Source organism: Palaemon carinicauda, chromosome 34 (assembly GCF_036898095.1).
Source record: "Palaemon carinicauda isolate YSFRI2023 chromosome 34, ASM3689809v2, whole genome shotgun sequence".
Classification (NCBI taxonomy): Eukaryota; Metazoa; Arthropoda; class Malacostraca; order Decapoda; family Palaemonidae; genus Palaemon; species Palaemon carinicauda.
The window spans coordinates 11,010,064-11,029,477 of NC_090758.1; positions in this window are offsets into that span (position 1 = coordinate 11,010,064).

Consider the following 19,414-nt stretch of genomic DNA (forward strand, 5'->3'; position numbering starts at 1 on the left):
TGCAGTCCCTTGTAAAGATATTGTTTCTCTAAAAAATATTGAATTCATTAGAATTATAATTTTTACAAGAATTATTAAAAAAATTATTATTACAAAAATTATGAAAATCATTATCATTTCTTTTCCTTTCTCTCTCAGTTAAAAATACATAATATAGAGAAAAAGATATCTCTAGAAATATTATTATTATTATTATTATTATTATTATTATTACTATTAATATTATTATAAGCTAAGCTACAACGCTAGTTGGAAAGCTGGATACTATAAGCCCAACAGCCCCACGAGGGAAAAATAGCCAAGTGAGGAGAGGAAATAAGGAAATAAATAAACTACAAGAGAAGTAACGAATAATCAGAGAGAAATATTTTAAGATCAGCAACATTAAAACAGATCTTTGATATATAAACTATAAAAAGACAATAAAATAAAGCTGAGTAACTGAACGAAAATTCTCTAAGAATTATATGCAAAGACAAAAATAAAGAAAATATAAAAAATCGTCAAAGCCAGATAGAATTGTGAACGATATTCAAAGAATCCTTGGCTATCTTTCCCCGTTAGCATTCTGGAGTCGTTGATAGCTAACTCCACCAATGGAGTTTTGCTTTATATTTAAGACACCCGAGATTCAACTGCTTTATTGAAAGTTGAAGGTGCGAATTAGTGTGTGTTACAATTCCATTGATTTCATAAAGGAATGATTTGTTTGACGTTGTGAGTTATTTACGAGCGATCTACGATTTGTTTTAAAGATTTATTGTTCATAGTTGAACGTCATTGTGAGGTGAACAGAACTTTTTGTGCGTGAGATAATGGTAGGTGTTCAAAATAAGTTTGTTCCGTAACCGAAATACAAAGCACGCTATTTACAGAGGGTTTACCTTTTAGCGCAGCTGAGATGGCGAGTCAGTAGAATTTAACAAGGGTGTATTACCCCCGCGCTAGTTAGCGGGGGGGGGGGGGGGGAGTGGTAGCTAGCTACCCCTCCCCCCCCCCCCTCACACACAGATGAATGCTCACTTTCACTTTTGGCTCGGACTGTGACAGACGTTTCTGTCTTGGTCCTCTCTTGGCAGCCATTGTTTGTTTTGTCTTTACTTAATCGCTTACTTTTCATTTACTCAATATATATGTAAACATGTTTTCATGTTTGTATATATATTTGAGTATAGAAATCAGTAAGTTTCCTTTTCAGAGTTGTGTGTGTAGTGTACGATATCTACGTGGAGTCCTCGGCAGTTAGGCCACCACGGCGTAATTTTATGAGTGGAGATCGAGTTTGACTTATGTCTTTCTCTCTCTCTCTCTCTCTTGAGGTCGTTCACCCTTTTACTACGTGTTACTACGCCCTTGTAGCTTCCTTTCCGTGTGTGTGGGGGGGGGGGGGGGGTTGCTACGCCGTATGTTTGTCTCAATTAGTTTATGAATCTAATTGTAGTTCTAGAACGATTCCTTTCGGGGTTTTCGTTCTTTCTTTAGTGTTCATTCATTTTTAAATTACATAATTACATAGTTACATAATTATATTGTTATAATTCTTTTTTGGTTACAGCTCTCCTTCCGTGAGTGTAAGTGGTTGTAAGGGCAGGTGCCTATTGTGTAGCCTAATTCTTGTTTCCTTTCCCTCGGGATTCCTCTTCGGAGCCTTCCCGGGGGAATGAATGTGTACTAATGTTTTTTGTTTTATTTTTTTACAGTTACCGATCTAGTTCATTTCTGTAATATGGCAACGGTGTGAGCTGTCTTGTTGAGTCCTAGGGATTCGGCTGTTGCTGCCTCCCCCCTTGTATTTTAGTCAGGGGCGTGTCTCCTTCTACTGGAAGTACTCCCGTGACGACGGACAGCTCTCCAGTTCATTTTAGAACTCTCAGGAGGCTTGTCTCCTTAGGCGGGTAACTTTCCTTCCGAGGGAAGTTTTTCCTGTCCAGGCTTGTGTTTTTGGCCTTTTGGGGGATTCTTCTCTTGCCTTTTTTTCATGCGACTATGCTCTTGATGCTGAGCGATCACACCTGCAGTTTCGCTCAAGGGGCTGGGCAACTGCAGGAGCTCCTCTTCGGAGGATCGCTCCTTTTAGGTCACTGGCTGACCAGTCTCTTTTACGAAGTGTTTCTCTTTCGTTCGCGAGAGAGTACACTCATAGAGACTCCTCTTCGGAGGATTCTTCTGTTGCTGTTGGCCTCCCTCGCCGTAAGGGCCACCGTCCGCCTCGTCGTAAGGGCCTCTCATCTCCCTATAAGGGTGCTAGACGCCTTTTTGAACTCCGTTTGCAGCCTACAACTCCTTTTTCTTGATCTTCCGCCTTGGTGCAGATGGACAGCAGACTGATCTCGTCTTCCGACGGGCAACGGTCTTCCCGACGGACAACGGTCTTCCCGACGGACAACGGTCTTCCGACGGCCATCAATCTCCCGGCGGACAGACAATGGTCTTCCGACGGACATCAGTCTCCCGGCGGACAACGATTTCTTCAGGACAAAGGGTTGCCTCCCACGGGGGTTCTTCCCTTGCGTGTCAGGGTTCCCTTGCGCGCCCTTCTGCTGTGTTCTCTCCTGCTCCTGCTCAGTGTTAGCGCACAGGCGCTCTCCTGCTCATCAGCGCTCTCATGATGATCATCCCTGCTGTTCCTGTTGGTTCCTGTTACGCGCCCATTGCGCCCACGTTCGCCCTCGCGATCTAGAACTTCGGCTCAGGTCAGGGTCAAGGACTCTTCCTCTATGCGCAGGCCTCCACGCGTTGCCTTCTGCTCGTCAGCGATCATCAGCTCGGCAGCGATCACCTGTCTCTCGGCGATCTCCGGATCGCCTGAGTGTGTTACAGCCGGCACGCCAACGTTCTCCAACACTTCTGAAGGAACATGGTTTGCCAGCTACTAGCTCACCTGCGCATGCTGCTCACCATCGCGCGATAGCCTACCTGCGGATGCTGCTCGCCATCGCGCGACCCTCAAACTGCGGATGCTGCTCGCCGTCCCGCGACCGCCCACCTGCGGATGCTGCTCGACATCGCGCGACCGCCCACCTGCGGATGCTGATCGCCATCGCGCTACCGCACACCTGCGGATGCTGATCGCCATCGCGCGACCGCCCACCTGCGCATGCTGATCGCCGTCGCGGGACCCTGCGCACGCTGATCACCATCGCGCGATCGCCCACCTGCGCATGCTGTTCGCGATCGCTCACCTTCGCATGCTGCTCGCCATCGCACGATCGCTCACCTGCGCATGCTGCTCGCCATCGCGTCAGCATGCCAAAACAGGCCATCGCCAACCTGCGCATTAGCGCTCACCAGCTCACCACCGATCGCCTGTTGATCCATATCGCCAGTGGTCTTCCTCGCCCACGCGGCAGCGCGTTTCCTCGCCATCGCGCTAACGCTTGCATTCGCCGCCTCTGACTCGCGCTCATTCACCTGCTCACCGTCGCGACCGCTCGCCTGCGCGACCGTTCGCCTGCGCGCCCGCGCGACCGTTCGCCTGCGCTCCCGCGCGACCGTTCGCCTGCGCACCCACGCGACCATTCGCCTGCGCGCCCGCGCGACCGTTCGCCCGCTTGCCTGCGCGACCGCTTGCCTGCGCGACCGCTTGCCTGTGCGCCCGCACAATCATTCGCTTGCGCGCCCGCGCGATCATTCGCCTGCGCGTCCAAGCGATCATTCGCCTGCGCGCCTGCACGATCATTCGCCTGCGCGCCCGCACGATCATTCGCCTGCGCGCCCACACGCCCACGTGCCTGCACGTCTACGCTCAGGTGCGTCCGCGCCCATGCTCTCCATTGTTCGCCCGCGCGAACCAACGGTTTTCCATCGCGTGGACGGACGGCGTTCCGTCGCGCGAACCGACGGCGTTCCGTCGCGCAAACCGACGGCGTTCCGTTGCGCGAACCGACGGCGTTCCGTCGCGCGAACCGACGGCGTTCCGTCGCGCGAACCGACGACGTTCCGTCGCGCGAACCGACGGCGTTCCGTCGCTCAACCTACAGTGTTTCTTCGCACAAGCGTCGGCTTATTTCTTGCAGTATCCATTGCTCGTCTATGGGTTATCGCTCGCCGACCACCAGCTCTCGCCCTTCCTACCTCGCTCGCCCTCCTTCTGCGCTCCTTCGCTCACCTTCGTTTGCGTTCCTGCGTTACCGTGCATGGGCGCTTCCACGTTCGCCCACACGCAAATCTTTGAATTACCGTCGCGCGAGCTCCATGGCGATTGCGACCACGATTCCCAATGGGGTTTTCACAGCATGGCCAGCCTGGCGAGTTCTTCTATAGCGTATTTTCAGAACACGGCCTCAACCTGTAAACGCAGAGCATGGCACTTGCAAGAATAGGAGAAACTTCAGGGAGATATGAGCAACACTCCTCTATCCTGAACCTGGGTTAGCCCTTCCCCGTCATTCCCTGGAAGGATTTTTGGCGGGGGGGCTTTCCGTTCGAGATTTCTCCATCGGACAAGGGGTGACTGCTTACCCCTTCCTCTGGGGGCTTACCAGGTCCTTTCCCTCCTCGGTTACGGCCCGAGGTTTGGTTCAAGGAAGGTACAGGAAGATCATGGGTACTTTCCTCCTCTCGAGCTCAGGCACCTTGGCCTTTCGTCGTTAAGTATCTAACTTGCGGACAAACTCGATGTTGTACCATCTGGACGCGCTGACTGAAGGCTTCCTTCGGGTGTCTCATCTGTGGAGGTCGACGACCTCGGACACCCTTCCATCCTTGAGAAGAGTTTGTTTGTGCCCAAGGACAGAGACTTAGACAGCGGCTGTGCGGAGGAAATCGAATTTTGTTTTCACACCTCCAAGGCGCTTTCTACCAGACTCTGCAGGGCTCCAGCGCCCTTTTCTTTCAACCACGTCGGCCTAAGTTATCGGCTACGACAACTGGGACAAGGTGTCCAATTGCAGTTTCCTCCTGTCAGGAACAGATGGCACGGGAGGCTCCCTCGGGGGGGGCATAGTCCTAAAAGGAGCGGCAGAGTTCACGAACTCTAGGATTGCAGGTTTTTCGCTGGGAGGATGCTTAAGGTTACTCATCCGAATGACAGCTTCCCGATGCCAATTCCCGCACAATCTCTGTGATCAGCCAAGGATATCGCGCCTGCCGTCTCTGTCAGCGAATTCAGTGTCTCTGAACCTCTATGCCATAGCGTCAGCAAGAGTTGCCCGGGTGGGAAGAATGATCCATACCTTAGGCGAAGGTTTTCCATAGGATCATCGACGGCTTCACCCCCGGCCTCTTCAGTCGATCTTTTCTTGTAAGGAAGGATCTGAGAGGGGTAGTCCGTAGTCGACCTCCCAGCCCTGATCAAGTTTGTCGAACAAACTTCGGCCAGCGTAGACCAGCAGAATCGAACAGACTGGTAACGAGGTGACAGGACTCCTTAAACCCTGGATCGGAAGGACGGGTACTTTCAGTTTCCATTCCATCCATCTTCCAGGGATCTCGTCGAATTCAGCCTAGACTGCAAGTATTCCTGCTTATGATGCAGTGTGGCTATCCCGCCGTGGCATAGCAGGTTTTTTTCCTCAGAGAACTCTCCCTGCCTTCCTCATGGCCGCTCAGGTGCAGGCTTCCGCCTCCTCTGCTGTTTGGAGGGCTGGTCAACTCCGGTAGGCTTGGGTTTGACCTTTTTCAGCGCCGGGACAAGCTTCCGGATGCTTACCATGAGTGTGGGCTCATGGTATTTTGCTTGGAGCCTTCTCTTCCTCTGCCTCAACATCTGGAGTATCTGGCCATGATATTAAGTCAACGGCCTTACCACATTGGAAACCCCGCTTCTCGTCCGTCCAGCGAGGTTAAGCAACGTTGGTTCTGGTCGGTACTTGGATGGGTGACCACCTGGGGACGCCAGATTCTGTTACCACATCCTCCGAGCCTTCCTTTCAGTTGACTGTGGCAAGACTGAGGAGAGTCGCAGTACCTGTTCTCAGTCAAGCAGAGCTTTCAGCCCTACCTTGGAAAGTTTCCTAGTTCTCCTTTCCTCATTGACCCGTCTATAGTCCGAACGGTCGCCTCAGGATAAGTTCTATGTGGGGCGGTCCAAGTTCCGGTGGCTTCAGGCAATGTTTAACCGGACTTCCTGGCCCCTATGGGACCAGCGGAACTATTAGACCTGCAATGGGTGTTGACCTATGGAGCCTCTTGATGGTAGTGGATATTCTCGTCCTTTCCCCACATTCTTGATGCTGTTCTCGGACTCGTCAAAGGAAAGGGGGGGGGGCATGTTCCGGTCCAGGCCTATGGTCAAGACCTGAAGGATACCTCTCCATCATTCAGGCAGGCTTAGGGGCCTTAGTCTGGCCCCTCTACAGATCCTACAGCTCCTGCCGAGTCGCCCCGTGCGCGTCGACTTCATGATTCTGGCGTATTCTAACCAGCAGGGGACGCATTTTCACACCTTCACATCTTGCAGTAGTTATACCGGGATGATTGAGATTCTCTCAATACCACCATTGGCTCTCTCATTCCAGGCAGGGGAATGTTCTCTCCGACTATCCGAGCAGAGCCTCGTAGAGAGAGTGTACCTGGGGGTCTTTGACCTTGGGTAAACAGCAAGTCCTGGTCTGGGGGACCTGATCGCGACAGTTTGGAACCTCAAGCTTCTGCTGTTCTTCCCCCCAGTCTCAGACCCTAAGACTCTGGCAAGATGCATTCCGGTGATGGTGGGACAACTTCGACGCCTGCGTCTTCCCTCCTTTTTGTCTGTGGACAATGGGTCTCAACAAGACCAGGTTGTCTGTCAACCTTTCAATGGGAGAGCTCCACTGGGACTATGCGCAGAACGGTTTCTGGACCCTCTTCTTCCCCTGACGGAACTCCCGGGAGAGCTTCTCCCATGGCGCAGACTACTCAAGCAACCACACTGCAACATCTCTCCCAAACCGGGGCGTCGCTTCGGCTTCATGCCTGGAGACACTACGCCTCCTCCTCAAGAAGAGACAACCCGCTACAGTCGCGGTACAGAGGTCGCGTCATCTGCAATAGTCATCCACAGGGGTCTTCCAGGCAAAGTGAAGAGTCTAAGGTGGTTGGTGCCGTGGGAGATATACCTCTTCCCTTGAGGCCTCTTCTCCAGCAATAACGGTCTTATTGCCTTTCGGCGGGAGGAAACTCCTTTCCGCTCTCGGCAATGAAGCCTGTCGCTCAGCCTTTCCCTGACCTTCAGGCTTAAAGGAATAACTTTTTCCTGCCCGCTGGATCTATCCTCGCTCATGCAAAGCTACGATCGTCCCTGCCCTAGTCGGAGGAAGACTTCCAACTTGGAGCATGGCTCGGACTTTTAGTCCTTTAAGAGATCTTCTCAAGACCCTTTACGACAGGCCTCGGATTGTATTCCGCCTTGGGTCTCCTGCTCACTCTGGCCACGGCCAGTGTGTAAGCAATCTTCTTGGTCTCTTACGACTCCCCCCTTTCTAAGGAAGAGGGGAAGGCAACATTCAGGTTCGCTCCTGAGTTGTTGGCTAGACTCAGAATCTGGGGGTCCCGGCCCTTTGGTCCAATTCATTCAAGATTTCGAGTCTCCATTCTGTATCTGATGTCCCAAGACCTTCTCTTTCTTGCCAGTAAAGGAATCGAGAGGTTAGCGCTGGGAACAGCTGCAGTTTGTCCTCAGTTGCAGCCGATTTGGGAGCACAAGGAGGACACAGGGAAGAATCACCAGTATACCTCTTCAGCCCGGACTCAAGGACATTCATCTCGACCTGTCTCCAGACCCTCCCCCGTCACGTCGCCCTACAGCCCGATGTTGGATACATCACAACGTCCCTCGCCTTCGAGTAATACTACTCTGTGACGCAGGTGCTACAAGCTGGAGTCTGGAAGCGTCTAATGACCTTCGCAGCCCGCTTCCTGCAGGGCGTGACCCACAGGAGTCTCGATACGTTTTCTATCGCTCTGTGGTGGCTACACAACAGCTGGTCTGACCTCAGGCTCCTTTTTGGACAGGTAGCAGAAGGTTGAGGGCATTGTTATCAGGTTTTAGTCTGCATGAACGAAAGAAGCATGTCTGGCTCTTATTTCTTTCTTCATCATCCCCTCTACGGGGAAGCAGCATCCTGGTCTCTGCAAAGCTGACCTCGAACCTCTGCAGGTAAACCATGCTTCCTTGTGTTCCGAGTATTGAGTCGATACTGTCGCGTCCCCCATACCCTAACGAGGTGGTATTGGGAACGTCCTAACCCAGAGTTCCTTCTGGAACTCCAGGTCAACTGCCTAGGATGGGTCACACTTCTTCCTTCACACACAAGCTTACGTAGGCCACATGGTTCCTTGCGGAGCAAGGAACTTTTGAGGTGCAGGGACTCCTTTTCTCGAGTGCGACTCACTCGGATTCTGAGTCCCCGGGTAAAGCCAAAGCCAGTATGGCTGGGGACTTTCCACCCAACCTAAGGGATAAGTCACCCTCTGTAAATAGCGTGGTTTGTATTTCGGTTACGGAACAAATGACAAATTCGAAGATAATTTGTATTTTTCCTAACCATACAAACCTTAGCTATTTACACATACTTGCCCGCCAGCCCTGTCCCCCAAGACAAGTCCTACCTCTAAGTGAAAGTGAGCATTCATCTGTGTGTGAGGGGGGAGGGGTAGCTAGCTACCACTCCCATACCCCCCCCCCCCCGCTAACTAGCGCGGGGGTAATACACCCTCGTTAAATTCTAATGGTTCGCCATTTCAGCTGCGCCAAAAGGTAAACCCTCTGTAAATAGCTAAGGTTTGTATGGTTAGGAAAAATACAAATTATCTTCGAATTTGTCATTTTTAAGGATTTTTTTTTTTTTTTTTTGAGATGCACTAAACACTTAGCCTGTAATGGTTCTAAATATTTATAGTGTTTGTGCTTCAACGAATTTATAGTTATTAATACGGTTTTAACCAGAGACTTTTACCAGTGTCAACTAAGAGCAGAATTATGGGGGTAATGACGATAAACAAAGTAATTAGAAGAATCATCATTTTAGTCTCTGATTCTTCTTCACTGTCTGGAGCGGAAAATAATTTCGACCAGTTCTCAAGGTTCAAAACATATCTGCTTGTATATATAAGTTTTACATTTATAATATGAAGTATTTTATATCTTTTTATTTGTATTTGTTTTTAAACTAAAACTATCATAACAAATGATAGATATTATTACATTTGTTTTAATTTGGTGGACATTTCAATTTCCGACGTTTACTGGCCGTTGGTCTTATTGTTCATGTTTTTTTTTTTAACTTTTAATTGTCGTAAAGCAGGTTAACTTTATTTACGGAGATTGGTACAGCGATAGTGTTCCTTAATTTTATGGTTATAAGTCTTAACAACAAAGGGGTATCTAGCTTTGCTGTTAGAGTTCTTCAGTAAAAGTTCAATGTCTTGTGTACTATTTAGCTGTTAATTATGTTCTTTGAAAATGAGATTTATTTATCTGATGGAAAGTTTGTCAACCGAAAAGTTTACCTGTAGTGATGGTTTATCAAATGATAAAAAGTCTTAACCACTATGGTACTTAGATTTGCTAATAGAAGGATTCTCTTTTGTAAGCCGTTTCATATCTTCTAATGTTTAATGTGGTTGTTAATAATGTGCTTTCGTCTCTGGAAATTAATATTTGTTATACGACCGGAAAAAAAGGTTGGTTTTTCATTTTAGTTTCCAAACTAATTTTTTAATTATGACTTACAGGAAGGTTGGTTTTTAATTTTGTTTCAAAACTAAGATTTTAATTGTTATTTGAGATAGAGGAAGGCTGGTTTTTTCTTTCAGTTCCAAAACTAAATTCAATTTTTTTTCTATTGGATTTACTTGTAAATTTCTTTCAAGGTAGAGTTGAAGTTTTGTTTATTGAATTTACTATGGATTATCACATTAAGGTTTTGAGTTTTGTAGCCGGGTTATATATTCATATAATTTGTTATTTTGTTTATATGTATCTGTTACATAACTATTGATAATTTCTTTCGCTTTTATTACGCAGTAAGTTATTTTTCGCTAACCGTATTATATTATAACTTTAAAAAGTATTCAGTATTTGGCTAGTAAACTTACAGATCTTACTGTACACTTTGATTTCCTTTCAATTTTCCAATTTTTTTCTTTTTCTAGAAAAAGAAAAATTAGCGTTAATATAAGTTTAATACATTAATATTTCAAAACACTTTAGTGAAGTTTTTGGACTAAATGATTTTAAGTGAATATGGAAACTTGGAATAGTATGTTTTAGTATAGTAATATAAGCAGTCAGTGGTATGGAAATTCAACTTTGTATTAGGCTTCACTAGTTAAGAAGCTGGTATTTTTATTAATGTTGCCTACATTAGAATTTATCTTCAAAATTTGGTCTTGCTGGATTTCATATTTTGTGATTTAGTTTTAGATTTTAATTAGCTGCTTTATGGGTCTGTTTCCATATAAAAACTGCCTTCTTTCATATTTCAGAAACTAGATACTCTGGTTATCTGGTCTTGAGTTCCGTTTTAAATGTCAATTTATTGGAGGTTGTAATTATTAGTTTTAAATGTTAACTTAGTTATTGGGAGTTATAGTTAATAATGTTATTTTTTTAAATTTCAAAGGGTTGAGTAACTAGCAAGCTCATGCTTTTAAACTTTGTTATTTGGAGTTATCCTCATCAAAATGTTGTTTCTCTTAGTTATTAAGATGTAAAATGTTTAAAGCTTCAAAGGGTTGGACATCTGGAAGCTTAAGCTTTTAAACCATTTCGAATATAAAATTTATTTAAACGGAGGGAAAGTTTAAGTTGGCTAGCCTTTAGGTATGCAAGTTTCATGCTTCAAGATTTAAAATGTTGACTTGTAATGTATGGAAGATTGGTAGCATGATTAATTGAAAATTTAAATAATTTTTATATTAATAGCCATATTTTTAAAGTTAACGTGTAATCTATGAAAGATTGTTAGCCTGACTGAAAGTTTATATCAAAATCTTATATTAATTGCCATATTTGCCATTCTTTAAAAGTCCACCTTTGTCGGGGTGGCTGTTGCAACGAAGGCAAAGGTGAACTTAAGGTTGTCCATGGTAGACTGAAAAGTCTACCATGGACATCGTGAAATGATTTTACTAGATTTTTTCTACTTCCCATAATCTAGTTAGCTCTGTGGTCATTGAAATGACTGTGCCTTTAACGTTTAGGTGATCTAGATATCTGGTTTATCTCGGATATGGCAGATTTTTAAATGCTAGGTTTGCTTTGTAAACCTAAACCTATTTTTAAAATTTTTAGAATTTGAATAATTTGTTTCCCTCCGCCCTTTTTTTAGGTTGGAACTTTCCTTTTTGTTTTCCCAGTGGCTGCTGTATGTCAAAAAGAGCTTATATTAAAGGGGATAAGATTTCAGTCTGAGATTATTACAGAGCATTTGTGAGATTGCTAAAATAGGTTTTAAATCTTCTAAGTGATTTTTTAGTTTTAGACAGGGGTGGGCGACCTATCAGCTTTACAAACCACCTTTAATTATAGTTTATATTACTAGCTAAGCTACAACCCTAGTTTGGAAAGCAGAATGCTATAAACCCAAGGACTCCAACAGTGAAAAGGTTAAGTCGGAAAAGGAAATAAGCAAAACTTAATGAACGCTTAATAAATTTAGCAGTAACATTGGTATATAATATAACAGTAACAATAATATCTTTCTTATATAAACTCTGGTTCGGCCAATTTCGGTCTGTTCAATCAGCTTCAATGACCTCAATGTCAGGATGCCAGAAAACCTTAAATCAATCAATCAATCTGTCTGTTCAACATAATTCACTGCAACTTGGAACTTACTTCCACAGATACAACAACCTGATCAAGAAGATTATTGCCCTGCTTATAGGATGAATTAACCTATGGAATACTGTGTAGTATTGGGCCTTGTGGAGAAGGCATGGCCATTAGAATTAACTGCATACCCAGTATTACAAACGGGATGGTACTTTTTTATTTTTTTTAATAGTGGTGAATGCAACTTATCTAATACTGGTGCTGTAAACATTTCACCAATTCTTTAAGAACAGTTTTGAGTTTTTGTAAAGTTACTGTAACTCTCTTTGAGTATACATTTTTTGACAAAAGCTACCAGGAGAATTTAGTTCAGTAAATCTTTTTTCTGGCAAGAATTAAGTGACTGTTCCACAGTGAACTTTGTTGGAGAGACCACAGAGAACAGACACACCTGTAGCAAAAAACTAATCTGAGTTTTCCCCTTAAAAATATTTTCTCCCTTTAGAGATATATTCTAATCTAAAAATTCAAATATACCATTTTTTGTACATTTCCTTTACCGTATATCACCCTTACGGATATTACCATTTTCCTTTGAGTTGGAAATATTTGGTTTTATTATCTTTAACAGTTAAAAAACCTACTATAGAAGAGTTTAGAAGATTATTTACCACGTCGGGTTAAAGGCTACAACGGTCTGGGTGGCAAAGGTAGTTTTAAAGATTGATAGTTGGTTTGAGAGGAACTAATAGTTTTTGTTATCAGTGTAGGGGCTCAGTTTGTGTAATATTGAGTATCTTAACGCTGCTGCTTTTGCTTAAACAGTTTAGCTTAATTTCAGTGTTTTCTTTTTTCTTGTAACAGTCTGTAGGTACGATTTGATTCTAGACTACTTTTGATTTTTTATAAATGCGCTAAACATGAAGTCTGAAAATGGGCAAGTCTGAAAATGGGCAAGTCTGAAAATGGGCAAGTCTGGTTCTAGATATCTTAGGGGAAATAAACTATTTGAGATAATTTAGTTTTGGGTATTAAGTATTTTAACCTAAATTCTTTTTAAAACAGGCTGAATTTAAAACTTCAGTGGTGCAAAGTTAACCTCAATGGCCTGTCTGCAATTAGAGAATCCGCACAAAACCTTCGGCAACACGGGCCATGAAGGCGTTCGCTGAAACCTGCAACGTATACCCGGTGAGAGGAAAATAAACTAGTCAACATCACTGGAAAGGATGCTGTCATCTGGCAACGAGATCTGGAGCATATGGGGTGACCCTGGAGCTTATGGGGTGACTCTGGAGCATATGGGGTAACCTGGAGCATCGCACTCAACTAGTGATCTGTGCAGCATTGATGGGCTGGAGCATTTGAGTGCTGGAGCATTACTGCCACCCATTACCAAAGCCACCCAACATAGCCTGGAGCATTAAGGAACTTGGAGCATTGGACTCACTCATGACATGAGCCGCCCAAATTGGGCTGGAGCATTGAAAGGCTGGAGCATTGAAAGGCTGGAGCATTGAAGGGCTGGAGCATTGAAGGGCTGGAGTATTACTCTCAAATGATATAACCCGAAATTACCTTGAGCATTGAGGGCCCTGGAGCATTGAGGGCCTTTGGAGCATTACTCTCTCCAATGACCCAAACCACCCGATATTGCCTGGAGCGTTGAGGGGCCTGGAGCATTGAAGGGCATGGAGCATCAAAGGGCCTGGAGCATCAAAGGGCCTGGAGCAATACTGGGTATAAATGCCTCTGACTAGACAAGGCTACATTGGTGCACCATTCTGGCTGTAATTCAAATTACTTTCGTTACTTTGATTATATTAACATGTTTAGTAGCTAATAAAATCTGATATTTTTCTATCCATTTATATTAACTAATCTTATTCATCTATATGAATTTATTTTGTAATTCTAGTATATAAACTAATTTTGTAGTTCTATATTTGACCACCTTGAATAAAGAGAAATGGACAATCTTATATTTAATTTGGCATGATTACATATACCTTAAAACTTGTGTGCAAAGGTACGGGTTCTTCTAACATAGTTTACCAGTGCTTATTAATAATCCTGCGACTAGAACATGTAGGTCACAGAAAAGTTTAAATTCTTGTTTGGTACAAATATTGTGATACACAAACCACCCCAATTTTAAGATTATGAAGATTTTAAGCTTTGTTCTGAAGCAATTTAGGATGATTGGATATAACTTTAGAACGATAAGGTTTTTATAAGTTTGATAGGAAAATGGGATTTATGAGATTTTTGGAACTTTCATACATAAACTATACTATAAAAACTAATTGAAATATTTGCTTAAGTGTCTTCTACTACGGTATGTCGATATTGGGATAATAAAGACTAAAATGGCGAGAGCTGTTCAGAGCAAATTTAAATAAATTTCTTACTATCTTAATGACTTTGCTCCAATTTAAGGTCTTTAAAAGCCCTTTATAGTTTTTTAAACTTCTGTTAGGGAGTTTTAAAATAATTTAAGATCGAAAAGTTTTAAAAACTGGCTTATAGTTTAACCCTACCTATGAAGGGTTCAATAAAAAATGCCTATAGAAAATCGAAATATTCCATCTGTAAAAGTACAGAAAAAGGAAAATGTAAAAATACCAACACTTATATCTAGTTTTTTGCTTGAAATTCAGTATACAAAATGTAAAAACTACCATGTAACATTCATGGTATTGATAAGCTATCGGTGTTTTTTGAGCAGCATGTGGACAGTTAATGAAATATAGAAAAAATATATTGATAAAATGGGTTGATCTTATTTGATATTCGGACCTACGTTACATTTCTCATACTGTAGGTAACATCGTAAGCCATTAATAAATTTTGTACGGAAATATAGATTTTCCTTTAATTTATTATCCCAATGTTTTGGTGCTTTAGAATAGGGACGAAGAGATATGTCGAACGATTTCTTAGCAAGTTTGCGTAGTTTTCCAATTCAGTCTGCACGGATTGAAAGTTTTTAAGTAGCTAATGATTAAAGATCAAATATATAGAGGTACCGGGTACTTGGCAGTATCAAACTCCTTTGCTGGTATCAGAATGCAAAAGTTCTGTTAAAATTTTAGTGATTTTTATGAACCAAGAGAAGATTTGTTAGCGAACACTTGTATCAGCTTGACGCATTTGAAGCAATGGCACATAGGTCTAATTGGTTCCAGAATATTTACTAGAGCTACAACTCTACTTTAACACTTCACATACTATATCGACACAAGAGCTTTAACAGGGTAAATAGCCCGGTGAGGAAAGGAAATAAAATAAAGCTACAACTGTAGTTTAACAATTGACTTGATATAAACACAAGGGCTTTAACAGGGTAAATAGCCCGGTGAGGAAAGGAAATAAAAAAAAATTACCAAATATTTTAAGAACAGCACCACTAAACTAGTTAAGGAAGCTTGCGAAAGAAAATTGTCTATTTTGATTCTTAGGAATGCTGGAAATCTAATGTTAACAATTGAAGTTAAAAATGCGTAACTTTAAGGAATTATTGAATAACCCCATAGTAAATTTTAAACTCCATTATCTAATCCAGGGTCAATCTAATGACCAGTGTGGCAATTTTTAAAAAAGTTAATTTTTAAATTCCACAATTTATGGAGTTCAGAATCGATAAGTTTATCGCAAGGGAAGATTTAGGATTTTAATATATTCTTATGATGAAAATCTAAGCCAATCAGATGCTTCAGTGATGTCTCCAAAATTATATGAATATTCTTATTTTCATTTCATAAATCTAATGATCCAAGAGAAATAAAGCTTTACATTCAAAAGAAAGTACTGTACTTTATCCAGTAAAAAGAAAATCTAGCACTAGCTTAATCCACTAGCAGGTCATGTTTAGTCCACTAGCCGGCCTTGGTTAATCCACTAGCCGGCCTTAATTAATCCGCTAGCCAGCCTTGATTAATTAACTAGCGGGCCTTGATTCGTCCACAAGCGTGCCTTGATTAGTCTACTAGCAGGCCTTGATTAATCCAATATCTGGCCTTAATCCAATGTTGGGCCTTGACTAATCCACTAGCAGGCCTTGACTAATCCACTAGCAGGCCTTGATTAATCAACTATCTGGCCATGAGAGATCAACTAGCTAGCCTTGAGAAATCAACAAACAGGCCTTGAGTAATCGACTAGCAGGCCTTAAGTAATCGACTAGCAGGCCTTAAGTAATCGACTAGTAGGCCTTAAGTAATTGACTAGCAGGCCTTGATTGGTCCACTAGCAGGCCTTGGTTCATCGACTAGCAGGCCTTGGTTAATCCACTAGCTGGACTTGGTTAATCCACTAGCTGGACTTGGTTAATCCACTAGCTGACCTTGGTTAATCCACTGGCTGGAATTGGTTAATCCACTAGCTGGACTTCGTTAATCCACTAGCAGGCCTTTAGTAATCGACTAGGAGGCCTTGAGTAATCGACTAGCAGGCCTTAATTAGTTTGCTAGCAAATAGTGATTAATCCACTATCAGGCCTTGATTTAATCCACTATCGGACTTTGATTAATATAGTAGCAGGCTTTGATTAATCTACTAGCAGGCTTTGATTAATCCTCTAGCAGGCTTTGATGAATCCTCTAGCAGGCCTGGATTAATCCACTAGCAGGCCTTGATTAATCCAATATCGGGACTTAATCCAATGTTGGGCATTGATTAATCCACTATCAGGCCAAGATTAGTGCACAAGAAGGCCTTGAGTAATCAACTAGCAGGCCTTGAGTAATCGACTAACTGGCCTTGAGTAATCGACTAGCAGGCCTTGATTACTCCACTAGCAGTCCTTCATTTGCCTACTAGCAGGCCTTGGTGAATCCACTAAGTGGACTTGGTTAATCCACTAGCAGGCCTTGGTTAATCCACTAGCAGACCTTGGTGAATTCACTAGCTGGACTTGGTTAATCCACTAGCAGGCCTTGGTTAATCCACTAGCAGGCCTTGGTTAATCGACTAGCAGGTCTTAATTAGTTTGCTAGCAAATAGTGATTAATCCAATATCAGGCCTTGATTTAATCCACTATCGGGCTTTGATTAATATAGTAGCAGGCTTAGATTAATCTACTAGCAGGCTTTGATTAATCCTCTAGCAGGCCTTGATTAATCCACTAGCAGGCCTTGATTAATCCAATATCGGGACTTGATCCAATGTTGGACACTGATTAATCCACTAGCAGGCCTTGATTAGTGCACAAGAAGGCCTTGAGTAATCAACTAGCAGGCCTTGAGTAATCGACTAGCAGGCCTTGAATAATCGACTAGCAGGCCTTGATTGGTCCACTTGCAGGCCTTCATTTGCCTACTAGCAGGCCTTGGTTAATCCAATAGCAGGCCTTCGTTAATCCACTAGCAGGCCTTTGTTAATTCACTAGTAGGCCTTAGTTAATCCACTAGCTGGACTTTGTTAATCCACTAGTAGGCCTTGGTTAATCCACTAGCTGGACTTTGTTAATCCACTAGTAGGCCTTGGTTAATCCACTAGCAGGCCTTGATTAGTCCACTAGCAGGCCTTAATTAGTTTGCTAGCAAATAGTGATTAATCCACTATCAGGCCTTGATTTAATCTACTATCAGTCTTTGATTAATCTACTCGCTGGCTTTAATTAATCCTCTAGCAGGCCTTGATAAATCCACTAGCGGGCCTTGATTAGTTATCCAGCAGATCGGGATTAGACAATGAGCAGACCTTGATGATTAACAGTTTAATATATTTAGAAGCCTCTCATGAGCTCAAAATAATCTTTATTTTTTTCTTCAATCGAACAAAACTCCCGTAATTGCTAAGCACTAGACTATAGAATAGCAGGGCCATTGAAACAATGTGGTTTACTATTTATTTTCTCATAGAAAAACTTAAACACTCAGCAATGCAATATTGATTTAGCACACGATCACCCAGTAGTAATGATTAGGAATTGATTAAAATTTTGTTTTGAATGATTAATAATTTCAAGATAGCAAGATTGTTAGAAGCTTTTATATCTACTGAAATAGAAAAATGGCTTTTGTGTGGAAAGGTTAGTCGGTTAGATTAAACACTTGGCACATGAGAGAGAGGAGAGAGAGAGAGGAGAGAAGAGAGAGAGGAGAGGAGAGAGGAGAGAGAGAGAGAGAGAGAGAGAGAGAGAGAGAGAGAGAGAGGCAAAGGCAAAGGCAAATTTTATTCTATCGACCCCCTTCCGGAGTATGAGAATTACAAAATTACACAAATATATATTTTACACAAAAACTACAAAAAGAAGAGACCAATAGATTACAACTATATTTGTAAGGGGATAATAAAATGGAGAGAGAGAGAGAGAGAGAGAGAGAGAGAGAGAGAGAGAGAGAGAGAGAGAGAGGAGAGAGAGAGAGAGAGAGAGAGAGAAGGGGGGGAGGAAAATGAAGACTATTTCTCTTGAATTAAAGCTGCGAAAAAAAGTTTTTGTCATCTCTCTCTCTCTCTCTCTCTCTCTCTCTCTCTCTCTCTCTCTCTCTCTCTCTCTCTCCTCTCTCTCTCTCTCTCTCTCTCTCTCTCTCTCTCAGTTTTCTTTTCCCCTCATCATATTTTCTCCCCTAAAATGACCCAATTCTCCAATTTCCACACTTAAGTCATTCAATCTCCCACCGAAATGAAAGAGAAAGATAAATTTTACTACTTTCTTTTTAAGATAAATCTTTTTGAGTCCTTTGTGTCCTTTCATCCTGTTATTATTCCCTGTCTCTATACATCCTCTTATTCCCTGTCTCAGCATCTTTCTGCTCTGTAACTCCCATCAAAAGAAATTTGATTCTTTGTTGGTTGAGGAAATACTTGAACGGAACTCAGAGAGTCTTTTGAAAAGGCAAAGAGATTTCATTCGTTTTCTTGTCAGTTTTACCTGAAAGAAAAATTCTTTATAGACTTTTTTTGTTACTATTTAAACCGGATGATTCATCATTGGGTGAGCTGGTAAACGTATTACAACCTCCCTCCCCCCCCCCTCTCTCTCTCTCTCTCATCTCTCTCTCTCTCTCTCTCTCTCTCTCTTGGTATTTGCAAAAACACAACAAGACCCAGGTTCACTAAAACCAAAAGACTTAGGCAAGATAGAATTACGGGCGATTGAAATCTCTTCCATTAGGTGTTTGCTCTCTCTCTCTCTCTCTCTCTCTCTCTCTCTCTCTCTCTCTCTCTCTCTCTCTCTCTCTCTCTCTCTCTCTGTTATGGAAACAGAGAAGGAATGGTGTATGCATACAAGGGACCTAATAATGAGACAATCACAAACAAGGAAGCAATTAAAGACCTTGGTGTAATTTTAAATAGGAATATGTTATGCAACGACCAAATAGCAACACTGTTGGCTAAATGTAAAGCAAAAATGGGAATGTTATTCAGACACTTTAAAACAAGAAAAGCTGAACACATGATTATGCTTTACAAAACTTATGTGCGTAGTACACTCGAGTACTGCAATGTGATATGGTACCCACACTACCAAAAGGATATTGCGCAAATAGAGAGTGTACAAAGGTCCTATACTGCTAGAATAGAAGAAGTTAAGGACCTTGATTACTGGGAAAGACTGCAATTTTTAAAACTATACAGTCTAGAAAGGAGAAGAGAACGCTACATGATAATACAAGCATGGAAGCAAATAGAAGGAATTGCTGAAAACATCATGGAGCTTAAAGTATCAGAAAGAGCAAGCCGAGGTAGATTAATAGTACCAAAAGCAT